Genomic DNA, 12,600 nt, shown 5'->3' with positions numbered 1-12,600 from the left:
TCCAAAAGAGAAGTCCCAGAGATTCATTAGGGTTATGTTAATGAAAGAGTCGAAGGAATTCTACAATTAAGCTCCTGGCCTACATGTCCCAGCTCTCACATGGTTTTTCCAATCAGCTTTTTAATGTCCTCTAAAGTATAAGTAGGCAGCCAAGGATCAAAGACATTTAAGGAAATCCCTTAGTGTACAAGAAAGAAACCAAAACAGACCAGAAGGGGGCGGGGGGGAGAAGCAATTTGGAAGAAGCAGAAATTACAAGGGAGAATAAAATAAAAAACAAACCCCCAAAATCTATCATTACTATCCTCAGAGAGATAATATATTATCATAATACAACAACAGGAAGCTATTTAGAAAGTAACTACTATTTTTAAAAAGATTTATTTATTCATGAGAGAGAGAGGCAGAGACACAGGCAGAGGGAGAAGCAGGCTCCCTGTGGGGAGCCCAATGTGGACTCGATCCCAGGACCCCAGGATCACTCCCTGAGCCAAAGGGAGATGCTCAACCACTGAGCGACCCAGGCATCCCTAGAAAGGAAGTGCTATTGAGAAAACAACAACAACAACAACAACAACAAAAACTCTTGAAAATCAAAACCACGATTGCAGAAACAAAAATTCAACAGAAAGACTAGAACTTCCAGCCTCCTTCTAGCTGCCATCCTGCATCCCCGAGTGTGTGCACCTAATCTCATCTGGGCCCCCCGACACCACCTGAGCACCAACCCTGTTCCCTCTCACGGTCCCATTTCCCCTCCAGCAAGATGAAAGACACTATCATGAACCCGGAGAAACTCGCCAGACTGCAAGCACTCGTGCACGTTGGTGGCAAAGGAACTGCTCACAGGAAGAAGGTGGTTCAGGGCACCTGGGTGGCTCAATGGTTAAGTGTCTGCCTTCGGCCCAGGGCGTGATCCTGGAGACCCGGATCAAGTCCCATGTCGGGCTCCCTGCGTGGAGCCTGCTTCTCCCTCTGCCTGTGTCTCTGCCTCTCTCTGTGTCTCTCATGAATAAATAAATAAAATCTTTAAAAAATAATTTAAAAAAATTTAAAAACGAAAGAAGGTTCATAGAACAGCTATAGCAGATGATAAAAAACTTCAGTTCTCTTTAAAGAAGTTAGGAATAAACAGTATCTCTGGTATTGAAGAAGTGAATATGTTCACCAGCCAAGAAACAGTGATCCACTTTAACAACTCAGGCATCTCTGGCAGGGAACACGTTCACCACCCCAGGCCATGTGGAGACAAAGCAGCTGGCAGAAATGCTACCCAGGATCTTAAACCAGCTTGGTGCAACAGTCTGACTAGTTTAAGAAGACTGGGTGAAGCTCTGGCCACACAATCTGTGGATGCAAAAGCACCTCTTGCTACTGGAGAGGATGATGATGATGAAGTTCCAGATCTTGTGGAGAATTTTGATGATGTTTCCAAGAATGAAGCAAACTGAATTGAGTCAACTTCTGAAGAAGATAAAACTTGAAGAAGTTACTGGGAGCTGCTATTTTATATTATGGCTGCTTTTAAAAATGTTCATGGATCTGATCAAATCTACATCTCTAATATTTTCAATCCCAAGCCCCTTGAACCCTGCAGCTCTTTTCAGTTTTTGCTTATACACAATTCATTCTTTGCGGCTAATTAAGCAGAAGAAGCCTGGGAATAAAGTTTGAAACAAGGTTAATAAAGTTCTTTGCCTAGGGAAATAAAAAAAAAAAGAAAGACTGGAGAATAAAATTGAAAATCAAATTTGCTCTACTTAAGGAGAAAATCAATAAAAATTAGAGGACCAGTCCAGAAGATTGAATATCTGAATAATGAGAGTTATAGAAAGAGAACAAAGAATCAGAAGGGAAGAAACAATTAAAGCAATTACTCAAAAGTATTCCCCTGAAATGAACAATTGGGACTAAATTATAAAGGCACGCTATCCAGCAAAACAGATCAGACCCGCACCAAGACACGTCATTATAGAATTTCAGGACACTGGACACAAAGAAATAATTCTAAAAGCTTCCAGAGAGAAAGAACAAGTTGCGTATCAGGATCAAAAATCAGAACAGGGGCACCTGGGTGGCTCAGTCGGTTAAGCATCTGACTTCAGCTCAGGTCATGATCTCAGGGTCCTGGGATCTAGCCTCACATTGGGCTCTGCCCTTGGCAGGGAGTTTACTTGTCCCTCTGCCGCCCCCCCAACTTGTGCGCTCTCTCTCTCAAACAAATAAAATATTTTTTAAAAAAATCAGCACAGCCTTAGGCTTACCACACTGGAAGGTAGAAGACAATGAAAAAATGCACTGAAGACTTCATATATTGTAATTGTCTAACACAGATTATAAAATAATTATGCAGGCAGCCTGGGTGGCTCAGCAGTTGAGCATCTGCCTTCAGCCCGGGTTGTGATCCTGGAGACCCAGGATCGAGTCTCACATTGGGCTCCCTGCAGGGAGCCTGCTTCTCCCTCTGCCTGTGTCTCTGCCTCTGTGTGTGTGTGTCTCTCCTGAATAAATAAATAAAATCTTTAAAAAATAAAAATTAGTTTCTAGAAATGAAAAAAATAACATTTTATTTTTAAAAGATTATTTATTTATTCATGAGACACAGAGAGAGAGAGAGAGGCACAGACACAGGCAGAGGAAGAAGCAGGCTCCATGAAGGGAAACCGACATGGGCCTTGATCCCAGGTCTCAGGATCACACCCCGGCCTGAGGGCAGTGCTAAACCACTGAGCCACTCGGCTTCCCAAAAATAACATTTTAAACTAAAAACCAAATAGATAAAGTAACTAAATAGTTTAAAAAGCAATTTATTCTTCGTAGAAGAATTCCAGCTAATAAATGCAGAGGGAATAAATTACTGTTATTATTTTACAATTCCAATGAAATAATTAACCCAGACAATAGTCATCAATGACTGTCAGAAACATTATCTAAGAGGCTTATAGGTGAATTAAGTTGGTTCCATGTGTGTACGCTGATAAAACTTAACATCATGAAAAGAGAAACAACCAAACATTATCTGCTTCTTAATGAGATACAATAGGAAGTACAAAGCATTATCTATGAAGGACTCTTGCCAAAAAACAAAACTCTAAATATAACTATCAGCTTACAGGACATATGAGAAATAGGAAAGTATATTGAACAACACTAGCAGGAATGTAATCAAATAAAATAGAATCAATGCCCCAGTTTCTTCAACAAATACATGTAGAGAAAAATGGGGAGGGGAGAGAAGCATTGTGGATTATAAGAGGTTTAGAGATAAACCAACCAGGGGGTCCCTGGGTGGCTCAGCGGTTTAGCGCCTGCCTTTGATGCAGGGCGTGATCCTGGAGTCCTGGGATCAAGTCCCAGTCAGGCTCCCTGCGTGGAGCCTGCTTCTCCCTCTACCTGTGTCTCTGCCTCTCTCTCTCTCTCTCTCTCTCTCTTTCTCTCTCTCTCTGTGTCTCTCATGAATAAATAAACAAAATCTTAAAAAAAAATACCAACCAGAAGGTCTGAGTGGCTTAGTTGGTTAAGCATCCAACTCTTGGTTTTAGCTCAGGTCATGATCTCAGGTGGTGAGATTGAGCCCCATGTTGGGCTCCACACTCAATGGGGAGTCTGCTTAAGATTCTCTCCCTCTGCCCTTCTTCCTAATCATGTTCTCTCTCACTGTCTTCCTCTCTCTCTGTCTAGTAAATAAATAAATCTTAAAAATATATATGTATCAGGGAACCCTCTTACACTGTTGGTGAGAATGTGAACTGGTGCAGCCACTCTGGAAAACTGTCTGGAGGTTCCTCAAAGAGTTAAAAATAGACCTGCCCGACGACCCAGCAATTGCACTGCTGGGGATTTACCCCAAAGATACAGATGCAATGAAACGCCGGGACACCTGCACCCCGATGTTTATAGCAGCAATGTCCACAATAGCCACACTGTGGAAGGAGCCTCGGTGTCCATCAAAAGATGATGGATAAAGAAGATGTAGTTTATGTATACAATGGAATATTCCTCAGCCATTAGAAACGACAAATACCCACCATTTGCTTCAATGTGGATGGAACTGGAGGGTATTATGCTGAGTGAAGTAAGTCAGTCGGAGAAGGACAAACATTATATGTTCTCATTCATTTGGGGAATATAAACAATAGTGAAAGGGAATAGAAGGGAAGGGAGAAGAAATGTGTGGGAAATATCAGAAAGGGAGACAGAACGTAAAGACTCCTAACTCTGGGAAATGAACTAGGGGTGGTGGAAGGGGAGGAGGGCGGGGGGTGGGGGTGAATGGGTGATGGGCACTGAGGGGGGCACTTGACGGGATGAGCACTGGGTGTTATTCTGTATGTTGGCAAACTGAACACCAATAAAAAAATAAATTTATTATTTTAAAAAATATATATATGTATCAATCAAATGCAATGTAGATCTTGTTTGCCTCCTGAATCAAATTATCTATAGAAAGACTTTTGTGAATCAATTAGGGAAATTTAGATACTTGTTGGATATTATATAGTATCAAGGCATTATTGTTAATTTTGCTGGATGCCATAATGGTGTTATGGTTATGTAAAAAAAATTGTCCTTATCTCTTAGAGATATATACTCATGTACTTACCAATGAAATGGTATAATGTTGGGATCCCTGGGTGGCTCAGCGGTTTAGCACCTACCTTTGGCCCAGGGTGTGATCCAGGAGTCCCAGCTCCTGCAGGGAGCCTGCTTCTCCCTCTGCCTGTGTCTCTGCCTCTCTCTCTCTCTCTGTGTCTCTCATGAATAGATAAATAAAATCTTTTAAAAAAAAAGAAATGATACAATGTCTAGCCTTTGCATTAAAATAATTCTGTGGGAGTCTGAGAGAAATGGTAAGGAGAGAAATGAAACAAAATGACCATATTTTATAATAGTTGAAGCAGGATGGTAAGTACATAGAGACTCATTATACTTTACTTTTGATTGTGTTTAAATTTTTTCATTTACTTTTTTTTAATTTTTATTTATTTATGATAGTCACAGAGAGAGAAAGAGAGGCAGAGACACAGGCAGAGAGAGAAGCAGGCTCCATGCACCGGGAGCCCGACGTAGGAATCGATCCTGGGTCTCCAGGATCGCGCCCTAGGCCAAAGGTAGGCTCCAAACCGCTGCGCCACCCAGGGATCCCTCATTTACATTTTTTTAAAGAACTTGAAAAGCAGATTGGATTTACTTGAAAATAGAATTAATGAATTAGGAAATAGATTGGAAGAAATTATTCAGAATGAAATACAAAGCAACAAAGAGAGGAATATGAAAGAAAATAAGGCGATCCCTGGGTGGCTCAGTGGTTTGGCGCATGCCTTTGTCCCAGGGCGTGATCCTGGAGTCCCAGCTCCTGCATGGAGCCTGCTTCTCCCCCTGCCTGTGTCTCTGCCTCTCTCTGTGTGTGTGTCTCTCATGAATAAATAAATATTTTTTAAAAAGAATGAGAAAAATAAGACATAGAGTAAAGTGAGAAATATAATTGGAATTCAAGAAGGAATAAAAGAGCAAAAATAATGATTGAGCATGTTCCAGAACTTAATGAAAGATACAAATCTACAGATTCAAGAGGTCTACTGAATTTCAAGCAGAATAGGTGAAAAGGAGTCTACACACAGACATATCACAGTGAAACTGGGTAACATAAAGAAAAACAGCAAATCTTAAAAGCATCCAGAGTGTGGGCTACTTGGTGTATGTATTTATTGAAACTCATTGACCTACAACATATAAGGCCTATGCATTTAAGTTTTACCACAATAAAAATAAAATTAGATGAAAAGCAGCCAGAGAACAGATTAGCTTCAGAGGAACAACAGTAAGATTAAGAACTGACTTCTCGGGGATCCCTGGGTGGCGCAGCAGTTTGGTGCCTGCCTTTGGCCCAGGGCGTGATTCTGGAGAACCGGGATCGAATCCCACATCGGGCTCCCTGCATGGAGCCTGCTTCTCCCTCTGCCAATCTCTCTCTCTCTCTCTCTGTGACTATCATAAAAAAAAAAAAAAAAGAACTGACTTCTCAATGGTAATGAAAGCCAGAAGACAATAGATGGTATTTGCAGTGTGATGAAAGAACATAACTTCCACTGGAAATGTTATGGCCAGTGAAAATTTATTTCAATAATGAGGGCAAAATACAAATATTTTCAAATCAAACAGAAGTAAAAACCCATGAGGGTATACAATTAGCAAGGTCTCATTAAGGAAAGTCCTAAAAGATGTACTTCAGGCAAAAAAGACAAGGATTCTTGATGGAAGGTCTGAGATGTAAGAGGGAATGAAGTGGAGAATAGGTAAAAATCCTGCATGATCATAGGCAGTATAAAACAATACTTATGTCTTCTGGGAGTTTAATAACTATCAAGATAGAAAAAACACACCAAAATAATACCATACATTGGGAGGTTAATGATTAAAATTAAATTGTTCTAGTTTTCTTGTATTGTCTACAAGGAGGATGTGCTGGTTATCAAACTATGTCTTTCAAGCTTCACATCCACCCTTCTATATATCACAGTGATGCTGGAGCTACTATTCTGAAAAGCGTTTTGTTTTTTTAAATAGACTTAATTTTTTAAAAAGATTTTATTTATGTATTTGAGAGGGGGTGGGAGAGAGAGCACAGAAGGAGAGGGAGAAGCAGACTCTCTGCTGAGCAGAGAGCCCAATGCAGGGCTCAATCCCAGGACCCCAAGACCATGACTTGAGCCAGAGGCAGACACCCAACCAACCGAGCCACCCAGGCACCCCATAAATAGACTTTATTTTTTTTAATTTTTATTTATTTATGATAGTCACACAGAGAGAGAAAGAGAGGCAGAGACACAGGCAGAGGGAGAAGCAGGCTCCATGCACCGGGAGCCGCACGTGGGATTTGATCCCGGTCCTCCAGGATCGCGCCCTGGGCCAAAGACAGGCGCTAAACCGCTGCGCCACCCAGGGATCCCTAGACTTTATTTTTTATGGCTGTTTTAGGTTTACCAAAAAATTGAGCATGAAGTACGGAGAGTTCCCATATAAGCCCTGTTCTCACACATGCACAGCCTCCCCTCCTGTCAACATCCCACACCAGAGTGATACGCTTGTTAAAATCAATGAACCTACTTGACACATCATTATCACTCAAAGTTCACAGTTTACACTATGATGTTCACTCTTGGTGTTATAAATTCCATCAGCTTTGACAAATGAATATTGGCATTAATTTACATTAACAGTCTCATGCACAATAGATTCACTTCCCTAAAAATCTTCTGTGATCATTCATCCCTCCTTCCTCCTACCTAACTCCTGCTAAACCTTGATCTCTTCATTGTTTCCACAGTTTTGGCTTTTCCACAGTGTCATATAGTTGGACTCAAACAGTATGTAGCCTTTTCAGATTACTATTATGCACTTAAGCTTTCTCCATATCTTCTCATGACTTGATAGCCCATTTCCTTTTACCCCTCAATCCATGTCTGGATGCACCACATTTTATTTACCCACTCACCTACTGAAGGACACCTTGGTTACTTCCAGGTTCTGGCAATTATGAATAAAGCTGCCATAAACATCCATGTACAGGTTTTTGTGTGCACATAAGTTTTCCATTCATTTGGGTAAATACCAAAGATCGCAATTGCTAGATTGTATGCTAAAAATACGTTTAACTTTTTTTTTTAAGATTTTATTTATTTATTCATGAGAGACTGAGAGAGAGAGGCAGAGACACAGGCAGAAGAAGAAGCAGGCCCCATGCAGGGAGCCCGATGCCGGACTCGATCCCAGGACCCCAGGATCACACCCTGGACCAAAGGCAGGCACTCAACCGCTGAGCCACCCAAGCATCCCAAAATATGTTTAACTTTGTAAGACTCTGCCAAACTGCCTTCCAAAGTGGCTATACCATTTTGCATTCTAATCAGCGATGAATGAAAAATTCTCTTTGCTCCACATTGGCATTTGGTATTGATAGTGCTCTGGATTTTGGCCATTCTAATAGGTTGTAGTGGTATCTGATCGCGGTTTTAATTTGCAATTTCCTAGAAGCGTATGATGCGGAGTATTTTTTCATATGCTTATTTCCGATTAATATATCTTCTTTGGTGAAGTGTCTGTTCATGTCCTTTCCCCAATTTTTAACTAGGTGTTTGTTTCTTATTGTTGTATTCTTTATTTTGAAAAACTTCCTTTTATCAGACATGTCTTTTGCATATTTTTCTCCCAGTCTAAATGACTTGTCTTCTTATTCTCTTTTCTCGACGTTGTCTTTCAAAAAGCAGAAATGTTTAATTTTAATGAATTCCAGCTTATAATTATTTCTTTCATGGATGGTGTCTTTAGTGTTGTATCTCAAAAGTTATTGCCATACCCAAGGTCACCTTGATTTTCTATATTATTTTTTTAGGAATCTATAGTTTTGCATTTTACACCTAGGTTTATGGTCCCTTTGGAGTTAATGTTTGTGAAGGGTGTAAAATCTGTGTCTAGATCCTTTTTTCCTTTTCTTTTGCATGTGAATGTCCAGTTGTTTCAGCACCATTTGTTGAACATTTTCTCCATTGTATTGCCTTTGCAATCAGTTTCACTTATATGTGTAGGGCTATTTCTGGCCTTTCTATTCTGTTCCATTGATTTATTGGTCTCTTCTTTCACCAATACCACTACACTTTGATTATTGTCATTATAGGAATACTTAACTCAAGTAATGTTAATCTTCTGACTTTGTTCTTATACTCTAATATTGTGCTGGCTATAGTCTTTTGCTTCTCCATATAAACTTTATTTTTTTAAAGATTTATTTATTTATTAATGAGAGACAGAGAGAGAGAGAGAGAGAGACAGACAGAGGGAGAAGCAGGGTCCCTACAGGGAGCCCGATGTGGGACTCAATGCAGGACCCCAGGATCGGGACGCCTGGGTGGCTCATCGGTGGAGCATCTGCCTTGGGCTCAGGCCATCACCCCAGGATCTAGGATCTGGGATCGAGTCCCGCATTGGGCTCCTTGCAAGGAGTCTGTTTCTCCCTCTGCCTGTGTCTCTGCCTTCCTCTTTCTGTATCACTTGTGAATAAACAAATATAATCTTTAAAAAAAAAAGGACCCCAGGATCACACCCTGAGCTGAAGACAGATGCTTACCGCTGAGCCACCCAGGCGTCCCTCCATATAGACTTTAGTATCAGTTTGTTAATATCCACAAAGTAACTTGCTGGTATTTGGAGTGGGAATGTATTGAACAATGTATTGATTAAGTTGGGAAGACCTGACATCTTGGCAATATTAAATCTTCTTAGCCATGAATATGTACTATCTCTCCATTTATTTAATTTTCATTCATTTCTTTCATCAGAATTTTATATTTTCCTCATAAAGATATTATATACATTTTGTTAGATTTATACCTAAGTATTTCACTGGGGGGATGGTGATATAATGGCACTGTGTTTTTAATTTCCCATTTCACTTGTTCATTGCTGGTATGTAGGCAAGCAATTGACTTTCTTCTTTGTTTATTGTGTTAAAATACATATAACATGAAATTTACTACCTTGACCATTTTCAAATGTACAGTTTAATGGGATTAAATACATTCGCATTGTTGTGCACCCATCACCACCACCCATCTCATAAACCCTTTTCATCTTGTAAAACTGAAACTCCCTGCTATCTTAGAGTGTTCTTATAAACCTTTCATATGCCAAACTGTTGTAAAGCGAAGAAGCAATTATCATTAATTTATATGGAAACCTTTTTGAGTGTTCCTAGACCCAAAAAACAACCTACTAAATCATACCAAATAACATGTGAAACCTAAAATAACACTAAAATATAACAAAAGCAAGAATGATATGATAAATACACAACCTATATAAAATAGAAATAACGCATGTACAGTGTAGTTTCACTTAGGAGAATTGGAAAGAGAGCACTCAGAAACGAAACTGAGAGGGGTTAATCATAGTTAAGTCATTCCTTGGAGGGCAGGGTGGTGGAAAGTATAGGATCACAGAGTATAAGATAGAGAGGAAGAGGTTCATCTATGAATATCTCACCATCGTCCAAATCCATCAGGGCAGACAGATTACTAATGTCTACACTTTCTATGTCTTTCTGCCTCAGTGTCAAAGATCGAGTCTGTCATCTGCTGTGATTGAGATGGCTGATGTGGAAGGCTTGAAATATGACTGTATGCTCGACTGCTTAGCCTCACATATTTTTGTATCATACAATTCTTTGTAGGCATTCAAAACATCCTACAAACCTGTCCTAAACTTACATGCCCTTTCAAAATGAAAAGCATGTGTTTCTGCATTTATTGCAGCACAATCGTAGTGAAAATCTCACACATGTGCCTTACTTTCTGTTCCTGAAGGACTTCACTTTCAGGCCTTTTGCTATTGCATTCACTTTGGATTGATATCCTTTCCTCTTGCAATTGCCTCAGCTTTTCGTCTGTCAGCTCTTGGTCATGGGATGCCCAAAGCGCTTCAATATCACCTTCGTTAACTTTCACAAACTCAGCCCCCTTAGGCAAAGTCACTACTGCCGTATTTACGATCACTTTGAAGACTTTAACATCATTCACTACGTTGGTACAGTTTCTTCCATGTGCCATGCCTAATTGAGACTGTTGGCCTATCCAGAGCATCTCCAAGGTTGGTAATTGCCAATTTTACACTGTAGTCTCCAGATCTCTCTGGAGATGGTTCAGAGTTGCCCGCTCTGCCAGTGGCACTCACAATAAATTGCATCACGTTTTGTATATGGTAAGCCTTAATTGTGGCTGTCAGGCCTGGTCACACAGTTGCAGCAATGATGTCCTATTCAGTGGTAAGAACATAACACAAATGTTACTGCCATACTCAGGAATACCAGGTGGTTAAGCAGCACAACTATCAACAATCAGAAGACACTTATTATGGAGGTTGTTTTCTCTATAGTATATTTCAACAAAAGGACTAGTATCCACTCATATACTCCAAAAAATCACCTGAGTGTTACAACCACTTTGATGTGGACAAAACACAACAGAAAGTGTATTCTTATCAATCCCTTTAAATGCCCTATGATTTTGTGAATGGCACACTAGTAGAGGCCCAAGGACAGCATATCAGTGGTGTTAATAGTAGGCATTAGGGTAAACCTGTCCTTTGATGCCTTGTGTCCCTTAGCCTGCTTTTCTTCTATTAAAATGCATGTCTTGCATAGCAGTTTTTTCCTATGCATTACATTTGTCACAGTTAAACACTTGCTTACACAAATAGCCACCTTCTCTAATTAGTATCTTGAGTTCTCCCAGGAACTTTTCAATGGCTTCGGTATCAGCTAAAGCACTATCTTCAGTACCCTTTAAATTGTGAAGCTGCCCTTGCCTCAAAAACCAACCAAACCAAACCAAAAAAAATAAATAAATAAAAAAAACAACAACAACCAACCAACCAAACCACCTATAACTACCTTTAAATTCCACTCTCTCTCTCTCTTTTTTTAAGATGTTATTTATATGAGAGAGAGTGAGAGCATGAACAGGGAGAAGAGGCAGAGGGAGAGGGAGAGGGAGAAGAGGCTCCTGAGCAGGGAGCCTGACGTGGGGCTCAATCCCAGGACCCTGAGATCATGACCTGAGCCAAAGTCAGACACTTTACCAACTGAGCCCCCCAGGCGCCCCTAAATTCAAAACACATTCATTGCCATTATTCAGTGCTTTCAGTTTCAACTTATTAAAAAGACTGATTTATTTCTCCATAAGTTTAAGACAACTGAACACCACATTTTGTATACCTGTAAATTCACTCAAGCAGTAGATTCCACTTTGACTAGTGGATGCCTACTAAGAGAGATCTTTGCTACTAACAGAATCACCAGTAACTTTAGCACCTTTCAAGATTCTTTCTGTATGTATGCAGTATGAACAGTGGATATATGTGAGTTAAACACACACAGTGTCTTTATATTGTTCAACACAATCAAAACTCTTTTTTTAAAAAAAGATTTTATTTTTAAGTAATTTCTACACCCAGTGTGGGGCTTAGACTCACAACCCCAAGATCAAGAGTTGCACAGCCAGCCAGGGGCCTGCCCTACCCTTTTAAAAGGGTTATTTATTTATTTATTTATTTATCTGTTTGTTTTGTTTTTAAAGATTTTATTTATTTATTTTTTAATTTTCTATTTATTTATGATAGTCACAGAGAGAGAGAGAGAGAGAGGCAGAGACACAGGCAGAGGGAGAAGCAGGCTCCATGCACCGGGAGCCTGATGTGGGACTCGATCCCGGGTCTCCGGGATCACGCCCTGGGCCAAAGGCAGGCACCAAACCGCTGCGCCACCCAGGGATCCCTAAAGATTTTATTTATTTATTCATGAGAGACACACCAGAAAGGCAGAGCTATAGGCAGAGGGAGAAGCAGGCTTCCTGCGGGAAGCCTGATGCATAACTCCATCCCAGGACCCCAGGGATCATGACTTGAGCCAAAGGCACCCGCGCTACCACTGAGCCACTCAGGTGCTCCTGTTTATTTATTTTTAAAAGTAGGCTCATTCCCAACATGGGGCTTGAACTCATGACCCTGAGATCAAAAGTTGCATGTTCTACTAACTGAGCCAACAAGGCA

At 40.3% G+C, this 12,600-nt stretch overlaps 1 long non-coding RNA gene across 3 annotated transcripts in view; it reads left to right on the top strand.

The window, feature by feature from the left end:
* LOC140642402 (uncharacterized) overlaps positions 1 to 12,600 on the top strand; it is a 46,693-nt gene that overhangs the window by 548 nt on the left and 33,545 nt on the right. The gene's annotated exons all lie outside the window — the stretch shown is intronic.

Source organism: Canis lupus, chromosome 11 (assembly GCF_048164855.1).
Source record: "Canis lupus baileyi chromosome 11, mCanLup2.hap1, whole genome shotgun sequence".
In the NCBI taxonomy this organism is placed as follows: Eukaryota; Metazoa; Chordata; class Mammalia; order Carnivora; family Canidae; genus Canis; species Canis lupus.
This window is presented reverse-complemented; position numbering and strand designations above follow the sequence as displayed.